Genomic DNA, 13949 nt, shown 5'->3' with positions numbered 1-13949 from the left:
AAATCGCCCCTTTCTAAGTTCATCAGTAAAGACAAATCACCTACGAAAACTAAACAATTTACTCTTATTTTTCTTCCCGTTCCCCGATTCCAAAAGCAGTTTTATTAATATTCCGATTGTTTTCATTATCTTATCTAATACTAGTTTAAATGTATATGGGAAAGGCCATCTCCCTGTCTTAGACCTGTTTTAATTTCGAAAGGATCGCTGATTTCGTCTAAAATTGTTATTTTTGATAGTGTGTTTATCAGAGTTAGTTTTTATTCAATTTATAGTTTTCTGATCGATTTATATTATTTATTTATTAATTATTATTCTTTTTTTATAAATGAATATAATTTTAAATAATACTTTTTCTAAAGTTTGACGTATTATAGTTTTATATCTATCTCCTAAATAAAAATAAATTTCTAAATGTACGAGTGTTTCATTTTTTAATTATGGTACCATTAAAAAAAAAAGTAATATTTTTATTAGAATATGTTTATTTAACTATGAAAAGCTTTCTATTATATGAAAAAGACAGTATTTTTGTAATCTGTAGATGAATGTATATGTTTTAATATCTATGAATAGTTAGTAATTTTTTTCGGTGGTTAGTGAAGATGTGGGGCAAAATATTCAGCAATATAAAGTAATGCTGAATGAATGAATATTCTGTAAAAAAAAAAGAAAGTTTTATGAGTTATAAAGTCATAAATAATTAATTGCAAAAGTATAAAAATGAAAATTAGTTCATATGGAAAGAGACCTCTTTCAAACTTCGCTCTTGAAAAAAAGAAAATTAATTTTAAACTTATATATATTTTGTACACGTTCTACTGTGATTTATAATTATAGACTTATTTAAAAAAAAAAACTCTCTCTTTGATCTGAGGTATTGAATAGATTTTAAGTAACAAGTAGATACTAAAAATATATTCAAGTCACCTGCTGTGTTTATTAAAAAGTATCTATAATATTACCGTAATAAATAAAAGTAAAAAAAAAAAAAAAGTATTTATATACAGTCGTAAATTATACATAATAATTTGCGATGTTCTTATTCAGGACGTTCGGCGGTGTAAATTATACAAAAATAATAATTTTTTTTATAAAAATTTAACCAAATTTACTTCATAGTAACTTTAAAACGTCTTGATATAAGTTTTAAATAAACGTTATTGTAAAGTAGGTTTACTTCGGTTTGTCATTAAAAATTAATAACATTGTATAGTTTACAACATTCCTCTTAAAGGTTGTCAAACAAGAAAAAATTTTCTATATTTCTGGAAGTTTCCAACCAGGAAGTAAAACGTAACTCAGTTAAGGTTTCATATAATTTCAGTTGATCCATCTATCTAAGTAGTTCAACAATGTAATAAACGAATACGAGCAAATGATCATGACACCCCTTCGAAGCTTTTACATTCGCTTTGGTTATAGTCTTTTGTTGCTGGGTCTTCGGTTTGATTTTTTTTTATAGCGCATAAACATATAAGAAAAACATTCAGTAGTAAAACTTCTTATATTACGATGTAACTCAACAGGGTGTACGGTAAGTTATTTTTTAACCGCTGTTATTTCTTTACCTAACTAAAGTGTTTTGTATGTATTACACACACACACACACACACACATACATATATATATATATATATATATATATATATATATATATATATATATATATATGGGGAATTAAGAGGATCTTTTCTTCTTAAAAATCAATTAATATAAATATCATTTTTGGTTTGACTGTTTAAATCAACTGTTATGGCTTTTGGGTTGTTCCAATTTGAAACTGCGTGATTTGTCAATTTGGACTGGGTCAGCGTTAAACAGAATGTGCGACCCTGTAAAAACACTCGTCACGATTTTTTTTCTAACAATCCCTTTTAAATTTTGCGGTTGCTGTTTAATATTGTATAAGTGCGCTCTGAAATGTTAACATAATCGAATCTTTCATTTTCAGGTTCTCTTTCTGTCAAAGCAAACTGATGTAATAAACTCATCAATTTGTTATCATAGGATCAGGGGAAAAAATACGAAAAAAAAAGAAGGGGAATTGATTTAACTGAAATAAATCCGGGAAACTTTAAGAGAAAGTAAATCAAACTTTCAAGCGCATATCTTACCCAAAAGAAGTTAAAAATTTTAGCAATTTTGTTTATAGCTTTTTTAGTAACTTATTGCAAATTGATTACAAATTATAAAATATTTGCATAAAAAAAAATTATGTTTAATATTGTATAAAATCTACCAAAATGGTACAAAACTGTTATAAACTTTTTATATAGTGATCTTGCTAATTATAGAATAGTGAATTTTTAATTATGTTTAGATTCTATTTCATTTTTTTTTCTTTATGTTTTTGATTTCACTTAAATAGATTTGAATGAATATGTACCTGATGTTTGAAAGGATTATTTTCAAATTGCATACTTTCGGGCTAAAAACTCTTACACTACGATCACCTTTCTACGTTGATTATTATCTCTCTAAGTATCCACAACTGTATTCTTTAATGTTAATCGCTTCTTCTTGGGATAAATAAAGAGAGAATTTATCGACCTTGAGGACTTATATGGCTTCGTTTTAATTTCCCAAGATCGGACGATTAGCTTAAATTTAAACCCGAAATCAGACTCATTTTATATCTAATGTTATCAGTGGTAAAAGTAGATGCTATTATTTCGTTTTAAGTGACATTCGCTTTATACTGTAATATTACAGGCGTGCAAAGTTTTAAAATTATTTTTAAATTAAACAAACATTTTTAATTATCCTTCCAGAGGACTTTTTTTATCGTAACTCCAGTTTTAATAAAAAAATAAAAGTAGAATCTGATGAAAGCAAGAGTTATAACATTATTAAAATTAGAGTTTTATTTTTTTGTTATATTTATTTTTAGAAAAAATAAGGTGAAATCACATTAAAATTTAAGCGATATGAAAAAAAATTATTGAACCATTTTAAGATGATTGTTTTACGACGGCAAGTGTTATAAATCGCTCTGTGAGTACATTGTTTCAGTATTCTTATTTTAATGTCAGCCAATTTGAATATGCTTTTAGTATAATAAGGAATTTGAATAGGTTTTACTAAACGAATCTCCTTCGATATAAACACATTTTTCAATATTGAAACCCCCCTTTCTATCGGAACTTACACCCATCGTCTGAGAAAATCATTAAAAAGACTTTACTCGAGTGGATGATTATGCATTAAATCTGAAAATATTTTCTACTTACTCTTGTTTATACGGTTACGTCTTTACGTGTAATTTTTTTAATCCCATTTATTTACGTTAAAAAATCAGGTAAGTTAAATTTTACTGTAAAATCGTTTTTATAATTATATGGTTAGCTTTTAGATAATAATAATATAAATATAATATATAGTTGTCCTTTTTTTCTAACACCTCATCAGGGTTATTTGATGCTGCTATAAACTATTTTTTTTATTTGTCAAAAAAAAAAAATTTGTATTCTTTATATCTATAACTTTATACATCTCTGGACGGCCAGACCAAGGTGTATTATAAATTAGGACCAAATGTCATAATAGTCGTCGAAGGACAGTGTCGAAATTCATGCTGCGTAACTTCTAGAGCGTCTTACGACAAATATGTGCAATAAAAGTCTGTCCTGACTTCATGAAATGAAGTCGATCAAAATACAATCAAACCGGAACCGAAAAATTTTGACCGTTAGCTTTTGCGCAAAAAGAATTTTCTTATTTTTGGTTGGTTTTTTTTAACTGAAGCCACTGAAATTGCTTCTCGGACGTGGTAAGCCTATATTTCAATATCGGTAAATACATTGAATCGATAAATTAATATTATCTTCTAAAAATTAAATATTGTTAAAATAAATACGTAAAGTATTGTTACAGGTATTAAATTCGTAATTTTTTATTTCAATATCAATGCGCTTTCTCTGGTCATAGGTCAAAATTACCCGAAATTCTTTTCCTCTTGTACATTCGTTCTACTGTTTTGAAATACAGAATACTATGAATTTCAATATATATCACGTTCGGAAGTTCCTAAAACATATTCCTGACCGCATTCCAGACTTTGAGACAACACCTTCTTGCTCATTTTTATAGTTCACCCGTATCGGGTAGCACTATAAGAAAAGAAAAAGACTACAGCAAACAATATAAACTTACCTATCGACCTTGACTCCCGCAGATGTACCGACTATTAAAAGGTAAATCTAATTTAAGACGAGCAACTTTCCTTACAGGAATGCAATCTTAACTTCCTTTCCTGCTTACAGGAACGCTGATCCCCTGCTCTTCCCCGACACATAATCGAGGAATAGTTCAGGAATCCCGAGGATTTCTCAAGTATTCTTGAGGATCGCTATGCTATTTTCGGTACCGACAAGTGACTCATGTTAGATCGCCCAATAAAATTACGATTTTGACACTGACAGAAGATTCAGTGAAGATTTTAACCAGATATATTTTGTATCTAAGTCGTATCGTGTATCGCCTATATATGGGTAAAAGCGATTTATCTTGGAGTTGTGCTTTAATGTAAAGAAAATAATCTATTAAAAGGTTCAAGTAAAATTATATCTTAAAATTAAAGTTAATATACAAAAAACCCTTTCCAACAATTGAATTCAAAGCGTTCAATCGCTTTCGGAATTAAATTCCACCTTCAGGAACTCTCATATTCGTCCTATTTGTAATATTAATTAAAACTTCACAGGTAAAGTTATAAAAAAATCGTGATATTTCCTTAAAACATAACAATTGGTCGTCATATGTTTTAAAATTATGTTAACGTAAACTGTCAATTTGGTGGTCTCAACTGTTGTCAAATCAACTGCTGATAATTGCTGAGACCACCAAATTGACAGGAAGTTTACGTTAACATAATTTTAAAACATATAACGACCAACTGTTATGTTTTAAGCAAATGTCACAATTTTTATAATTTTACACGTGAAGTTTTAATTTATATTATAAATAGGACGAATATGAGAGTTCCTGAAGATGGAATTCAATTCCAAAAGCGCATGAACGCTTCAAATTCAATTGTTGGTAAGCGGTTTTTTTTGTATTAACTTTAATTATATACTTATACCAACGGGCCATGCTTAACAAAATTATTATATTGTAACATGACCGGTATAGCGGACCTAAGTAACGGACTCCTACCAATTATTATGAAAGTAATAATCAGTATAATATTTGGAGGAATCCAGAAAGGGACAAAAAGGAGAACCCTTTTTATAAAGAATAGGTCCGTTTTACAATCGTCTTTTGTTATACTGCCCACTGTCACACAATGAACACCTGTTGTACGGTGAGAAGAGACCAGGTTTGAAATTCATGGGAACAAAAACCTCGATCGACTGTTATCATGCTTCGACTTGGGTCCGGTCCGGCAGGTAGAGAGGCTATCAGTATAAATAGCCTAGTGAGACCATCTAAAAAAGAATTCTATTCTGTTCTGCGAGACCTTGTTTATACGGTTAAGCGAGGAGAGGCTGCGAGTTGTGTGGGGATCGGCGGAGTTCTGCGAACCAGTCCAGCGAGACGCTACTACATTGGTCCAGCGAGGAGAGTCACAAGTGTGAGTCTGTGAGACGTCAGACCTGCGAGAAGAGTCCTGAATCCAGTTCGATACGAGTAAGGTTACGCCACGATTAAATCCGAGTATACAAGAAATACAAGTGAGTTGCAATAAAACTATAAGTGTGTAAGTGAAAGAAATATTACAATAAACTTTTACTCATAAACTGTTAAGGTAGATAGCAAAGGTATTTGCAAGTGAACCCTATACGATTGTTTGTTAATATAAGACTGGCGGTTTCTTTTGGTAATGCCTAGTTTATTATTTATCTGTCAGGAATAAATTCCGAACGATTATTTATTTTGAACTCTGTGTTGTGTGTAATCTGTATTTATTATTTACTAATGACATTTATTACTATTTGATGTGTAATATTTTAATTGTTATTCTTTGTTGATTACGCTGTTTTTATAATCATGCTTACTGTTTTTATTATGTTATGTTTTATGTCGTGTACTATGTTATGTATTGATAGTTTGATTTGTTGTTATTGACATGTAATGTTATTATGGTTAACTACTATTATCCCGATTATTATTGTGGTTTTAATTAATATATTAATATTTGTGTATTTACTACTTTTTTTTATTAATTGTTTTATTATTGTGACTAATTTTATTGTATTTATCCCCATTGTTATTATTAATTGTCTGGTTGTAATTATGAACATTTTAAACCAATAAACCGTAATTATATAAACATTCTAAATTGTCAACCTCTCAATATCCTGATCGAGTCGCGAAACACGCGAAAATGTTTTAAAAGTTTGTCTCCTCCTAATATTGTTTCCAGTGTCGCTAATATAATTATGTTTACACTATTAACTAATTGAGCTTCACGGATAAAATTATTTTCCAGTACAGGAAAATTAAAAATAGGTTTTTTATATTAACATCATAATTTTAGAAATTAAAAAAAATTTAATCCCGTCATTCTCATCGGTTATCTTTCGGGATAAAATCACACTCCGCCCAAAATTCAGCTTTTACATAACTATTTCGTCGTTTCAAAAACTTCTAAATACACTTATTGTAATCGATAGGGAAGTGCAAGCAACAATAATAGAATACGCGTATTTCATCAGTCGGTGTAGCCTTTTTTTTTTTAACTTAATAAATATGTCGATTCTGAATTCCTATTTTTTTGTTTTTTATTCCAGTTTTGAAGAAAAGAGATCTGAAGAAAATGGAAAAGATTATGAAATCGATGTTACTGATAAATCTGACGGAAATGATTCCCTGACTAACGACGCAGAGGCGAGAACATTAGACAGTACAGTCGAATCTACCGAGTCAGGAGCACTTACCTCAAGACCGCGTACATATGCGGATGCTGTTGCCAATACGGTGCCAAAACCAAGAAAAAGAAAAGTCACGCGAAGAGGACGACGGGGACGAGGAGGACATGGACGACGGGAAAATTATCTCAATTTCAGTGACAGTTGGATGAATATTCATGCTCCCGGGAGACGTCCACTTTCTCTTAATTCGATACCGTTTCCGTCCGATCCGTTTCCGTTCAATAACTTATGGTGCATAAGTAAGTAGACTGTTTTCATGATTTTATTTAGTTATAATTATTTATAGTCGTTTAGAATATGATCGGCGAACTCATACTAGTTTTTAAATTAAAGTTTTTCTTCGAATTACCACTGTCGCTCATATTATTTAGTCCCAACTGAAATATTTGTTCTTTATACATGCAATTACTGAATTTTTCAACCTTTGCTCATTCAAGCGCGAGAAAAATTTATCTTTTTTTAAATTAGCAGGCAGTTTATATAATTAAGTAAATTTGAGACAGGCACAATACGTGAATATTACTCTACACAATGATGAGTCTTTTCCTTACAATTACACTTCTATTATAGATTTGTGACAACTCTGTTAAGTTTGAATTTCGGTCAAAGTTGTCATTTTTTCACTCGCTAAAAAATTAATTTCTTATTAAAAAAAAGAAGCATTAGAGATGGTAGTTATAAAGGTGTAAGCCAGTAGCACCAGAGGTGGAATAAATAAATGTTTCTAGTACTTTGGGACTATAAACTTGAAATACAAAACCACTTCTCCTAGTTTCATTGTGTTAAGATTAAGGCTGGTTTAAAGGGAAATCCCGAAGTACATTTCCATAGAGTGTTTCACATTTTGTTTCCATCTAGTGGCTTCAGTACACCTCTGCTATCTCTTATGTACTCGATTATTACGTATTCTTATCATTGTCTTCCTTTACCCTTTTTAACCTCTACACTTCCTTTTAAAAACAAATTCACTAAGCCTGGATGTTTTAATATCACTCCAGTTCGTCTTTGAAGTCTCTTCATTTCGCATTCAACCGGACTAAATTTTATAATTTTTTTACGATAATCCATAATAAATTTTCGTAAAGTTAAATTTTCATAAAAACTCTCCTTTCTTGTAATTTATTGTTTTTAGCGTATTTCTTATTTCTACCATATTTTTAATACTACTTCTAAATAACACTGAGTCTTCTACTTCCGATGTGTTACTTGTTTATCTATCTTCACGTATTTAACACACCATTATCTCTTTTTTTCATAATTTATTACTTTTTATTTACTCTTATTTATTTTCTCGTTAGATTTCTATCAAAGAATCCTTACCAGTTAGTACATCTTTGAAAGAAGTTTAAACTTGGTTAAAGAATTATACTCTGTTACGTTAACATCCTTTTTTCTTTAAATCGATAATTCTATGTCACGTTTTCCTTTTAAATCCTTTATTGTATTTATCTATAAATAAATTGAAAGGCATGTTAAACAGATCAGATAAAACTGCAGTTGGTTTTTTCTCTAATCGTAAAAATGTTTTAAATTATGATTTTATTTAATCTTGTTGGATGGTTCAAATCATCTGAAATAATAATAAATAATTCTAACTAAAAATGTACAGCCTTCTTAAGTAAACAGACTTTTGGTTATCTAAAGTTTAAGTGTAGAATATCATCATTGTAACTGTGTTAAAGAATCCAAACTGTAATACGCTACTATTCGTAATAAGGAGAATACAAAATTTCTTCCAAGCAAATTATTGTTGTAGCTGTTAAAACAAGAAAAACTGCAAAAAAAGATAATGATCAATGTACTTAGTTTATTTTCAGATTAATTTCTGTTTTAAATGTTCTTTGCTTTTCATTACACAGTGTATCTATCATATGTAATTCAATGCATGTATAATGTTTCATACTTTTTATGGGGTTTTTCCACTGCTTTATTATTTTACTGCATGTGTTTATATGTTAACCTTCTGTTGGTGTAAATATATATATATGGTGTCGGGATGATTGTTAACAATATTTTGTGTGTAATCATGTTCATCGTAATGAAACTTCTACATTCCTATATTCAATTTCTCATATACCACTCAACAAAGCAAAGTTCATATTCGTGGAGGAACGCAGTACTGTTGTTTTGTTTTGCTATTGATAAAAGATGGAGATATAACACAACAGTACACTCTGGGCTTAATCCTACTGTCAATCCGTTCTAAACAAGAAATGCTGTCTGTTTAAAATAAATTACTTATTTTATTAGTAATAACATGTCTACAAATACGTAATGCTTATAACTACACGCCTGTTTTAAACTTTTAACCCGTAATTCTTTGATTCATCGTTGAACAAACAGTCACTGTTTGTCGTAATATCCTTACTTAAACTAAAAAAATTGATGTAAGAAATTTATACTTTATTCACTTGTATATAGTTTTTTATTACGATATATTTTTATCATTTTGTGTTTTAAAGTATATTGACTAAGAAAACGACTGCCCTTATTACAAAATAACAGGGAAAATATAAAATTCATTATTTATACAAAAATATCCGTAATTTAACAGAAGAAAAACTGATGTTTTATGATTAAATATTGAAATTTAAATGACATCGATTAATAATTAATAATGACATCGATTAATTTCATTAATATGAAATCAATAAAAATAAAGCTTAATAAATAATAATAACAATTTTATGTAACACCGTCATGATGTGTGTCTGCGTCCATATACAGACCATAATGTTTAAAACAGAAATCTAATCTGACGGCAGAAATCGAAATTACTTTACTAGTACCACTCGAACGTGACTGTACGCAGTAGTTGTTCGTAAACTCTTCGAATATGCACTTCGCTTTGTCAACTAGTACTGTGTACCACTACTGTCAGTGAGATTCAATTAACACGCATGATGTTTAGACCATGAAACAACTGTTATGAAATGAAATATACTATCAGATTTTTAAGAAAGAAATCATACTGTCTGCAGCCGCCTTGATAAATAGAAGAATTTATGCCTTTGTGATTCACAGGTTTTTCTTTTTGTTTATTTTTTAATTCTTTAAAATCTTTCCTCTTTTTCAATATATGACCTCGATTTTATATTTTATTAAAAAAACAATTTCTATTCTTCTACCGGAAAGAGTGGTCTGTAAATTAATTGTTTATTTTAGGATTTTAGTGACAAAAACCGGGATAAAATACAAAGTCTATATTCTAATGTATTGATAATTAATAAATTTCTATATAACGGATATAGAAAAATTATAGTTTATTTTAACCCATGCTTTAACTTGAGCCCTTTTTATATAATACTTAATCCTTATTTTCACTTGAGAAATTTGTTATTGTTAAAATAATTTTTAAAAAAATTAATAAAATTGTATTTAATGCTTTTATTAGAAAATTTATGATAGTAATCTTTTTAATCATTTGTTTTTTACATTATTGAATACCGCAAATAGTTATTATTTTTAGGTCCACTTTGATATTTATTTTGTAAAACCAGCCTCCGTACCGCGAGTTGTAGAAGTCACGGCCTTTCATCCGTACGTCCCGGGTTCGAATCCCGGTCAGGCACGGCATTTTTCATACGCTACAAAAATTACATTTCATATTTCTACGCACAAGCTTCGAGTTTCTGTAGTGAATTTCTTCATCGAAAAAAACGCTACTCACATTTTATAATCACCTAGCAATGTTAAAAAATCTGTTATTTTTAAATCAATCATTATTGAAACATTTACGTATGTGTTCATATTTTCGCATTCATATGTGTGCTATTATTACACTTAAACTTAATACACCAATAATAATATAAGTTTCTACTTCTTATTTTACAAATATTTTGGAATTACAAGGGAATAAATATGCTAAACCGGACGTGTAGCAACATCCTTCGTTGTCATCTGATGTTTGGCGTTGTCAGTCGTGTAATTAATCAATTTTAAAAAGCAAAACGAAATATCTTAATAGCGTATTACGATTATGATACGGATAGTAAACCTTAAACAACGCGTTCTGATTCGGTATTTTATTCTGGTTAACAAAAGACTATATCCGAGTTTAAAACATAAAACCGTCGAAAATTATACTGTACACCAAATTAGAGCTTGCTTTTTCTGCATGACTTTATTATGAACTTACTTAAAATTAATTGTGTTTATATTTTTATAAAATACAAAAAAAAATAAGATTTTTATGCCATTTTTTATAATTGAAATTTCAGCTTTGATAAAAAAAATTAACATACATTAAAAAATTATTTTTTTATCCTCATTACGAATACTTTATTACATTTTAGTACGTTTCCGTTTTAAAAAGTTGCACCACTATCCTCAGTTATCGGTGTTTTTTCCACTTTAAAATCAGTTTTATAACTTAATTTAAACATTTTTCAGTTTATAAACTTAGACAGGCTACTATGAGAGAAATAAATAAATAAATTACGAATACTTATTACTGCGAATGATTATGGTTTTTATAAAGAATAATCATTGCCATATGATGAAAATATTAGGAATTGTTTATAATTTATTTTAGGAGGATTTTTTCGCCACATTTACGTTGTCACGTTGAGAAATTTATTCTGTAATGAACAAACTTAAGAATTTTACGATTACGGTCCCTGTCTCACTTTTTTAATAAACGTGATTTTAATTTTATATCCATAAATTTTGTTTGATGTTTCTTGTAAAATTGTTTATTACTGGGCATGTTTCTATATGATTCTTGGAGACAGAGATGCCAATTTTTTTTAAAGGCATATCACACCGAAATATTAAGAACATAACGATAAATTTCATAAGGGTAAAGATAAAAATTTATCTTTTAATGTATGTTTACTGAATATTTTTTTGTAATAATTGTTTTGTAAATTTTTTGGAGAATGAAAATTTCATTTGTCAAAGAAAAGCGTAAAATATTTCACTTTATATATTTTTATAAAAATATTAACGACCTGTTATATGAGAACATTTTTGAGGAATTCGGCTTTGAAATTTTGCAATGCAGGGGTTTTACTAATCATACAAAAGTTGCAGTTTAAGCATTTGGCGTAGGCTTACTTCATCTGTATGAAGAAAGTAACATAAAACTGAATAATGAAGTGGAAAAGATTTATACGAATCTGTTATTGTTTTTTTTTTTTTAATAATTTCTAGATACTGCTACTAAGTTATCTATAGGTATAAAGAAAGGCTTATAATTTTAAAATTATCAGAATTAAAACTTTACTTTTTATTTCATATATTAATATATCAAATATTTTTTACCACTCTACTAAAAACTTGTATGTTATATTAAGAATACTAAACACTACATAAAGTATAATAAGATAACGGCAAAGAAAATTCCATACCAAAGAATACTTTCAAAGAATATCGCTTTCCAGAATTTCTCTCACCGTGGTCGTAGAATTATTATGAAATACACACTTATAATTGAAACACATACACACACACGTATATATATTTTTTATTTATTTATTTATTTTTTTACAAAAAAAATGACAATTTTTTTCATAGCGAAAATTATGAATAAAAATAAAATGAAATAAAATGTAATTATGAATAAAATAAAATGTAGTTATGAATACAGTCTTTCCAATCAGTGAATCTAAAATTACAGGGGGTTCAACTTAAAAGAGGCCCCATCACTAAGTGGTTTACACCAAATATATATTTTTGTTAAAATTCATATATCGGTGTGAAATAATATGGAAGATGTTGGTACGACTGGTGGTGGAGTGGGGAGGACTGAATATTGCCTGCACTTTTGAGTACTGCCAGTCTGTGTAGAGAATTTATTTTTGAATAAGGTTGTGTAATCGCGTGTTGTTTTTGTTAAAACGCGGTTAACTGTTGAATAACATGTATTCGTGATGGAAACTTATTTAGAAACGAGATCTCTTGTTGTGTGTCGACGAAGGTTCAGGGAGAAATTTTAAAAGGAAGCAGCAGTGAAAAGAAAAGTGTTATTCAGAAATTAATTTAAAAATTTCGTGAAACATATTCGATGTTAGACTAGACACGTGCCCGACACAGGTCATTTTTTACGGAGCAGGTCGTACAAGACAACCCACCGGGTTGGTCTAGTGATAAACTTGTCATCGTAAATCAGCTGATTTCGAAGTCGAGAGTTCTACGGTTCAAATCCTAGTAAAGGCAGTTAATTTGATACGGTTTTGAAAACTAGATCGTGGATAGCGGTGTTCTTTGGTGGTTGTATTTCAATTAACCACACACCTCAGGAACGGTCGACCTGAGACTGTATAAGACTATACTTCGTTTACATTCGTACATATCACTCTCATTCTTCCTCTGAAGTAAAACCTTACGGTGGTACCGGTGGCTAAACAGAAAAACAAGTAAAGGTCGTAGAGGACATTAAAGCGGCAGTTACAAGATCTCATAAATCTTTGCGGGGAATAAGCCGGAGAAAGAACATTTCACTAGGTTCAGACCACGCCGTAGTGAGATGAAATGTTATCCGTATCGAATGCAGTTTTTCTATGAGCTAACTACACTGATTATACCGCAAGGGTTCACTACTGTCAATGGTTCAAGAAGTTCATTAGAGGCAACATTGGCATTTTATATCAAATTTTTTTCTCAGATGAACCATATTTTCACCCCGGTGGGTATATTAATAGTCAGAACAAGAAACAAGGGTCTTGTTTAAAAGAAACAAGGGTCCTATTAAGGACCCTTGTTTCTTTTAAACATTGTGGATGCTCTCGTCTGCCGAGAAATTATCCAACAGTTCATAGCCTAACTGCAAAAGGAAGAGCATGACTGCTGGTTGCAACAGGATAGCGCCGCTTGCCATACAGCTTGATCTATCTTGGAGATGCTGCAGGTTTTTTTCGGTCGAAGAATCATTTCTAAAGTATTGTGGCCACCAAGATCTGTTGATCTAACTAATTCAGACATTGTTATAGGAGCTTTTATAGTCTTTTATATGTAAAAGAAATTGTTATAGGAGCGGTTCACATACCCTACAAGAATCGAAGACAAACATTACCGATGCCATCCAGGAAATAGACAGGGTGCAGCTAACAAGAATAGCCAGGAACATGGTCA

The 13949-nt window shown here is 29.8% G+C and overlaps 1 protein-coding gene across 1 annotated transcript in view; it reads right to left on the bottom strand.

Annotated features, from left to right (window-relative positions):
- The window catches only part of LOC142322894 (uncharacterized), a 193484-nt gene that overhangs the window by 160556 nt on the left and 18979 nt on the right, over positions 1-13949 (bottom strand). The window lies entirely within an intron of this gene.

The sequence above is a fragment of the Lycorma delicatula genome, chromosome 4 (genome assembly GCF_047948215.1).
Source record: "Lycorma delicatula isolate Av1 chromosome 4, ASM4794821v1, whole genome shotgun sequence".
NCBI classification, from domain to species: Eukaryota; Metazoa; Arthropoda; class Insecta; order Hemiptera; family Fulgoridae; genus Lycorma; species Lycorma delicatula.
This window is presented reverse-complemented; position numbering and strand designations above follow the sequence as displayed.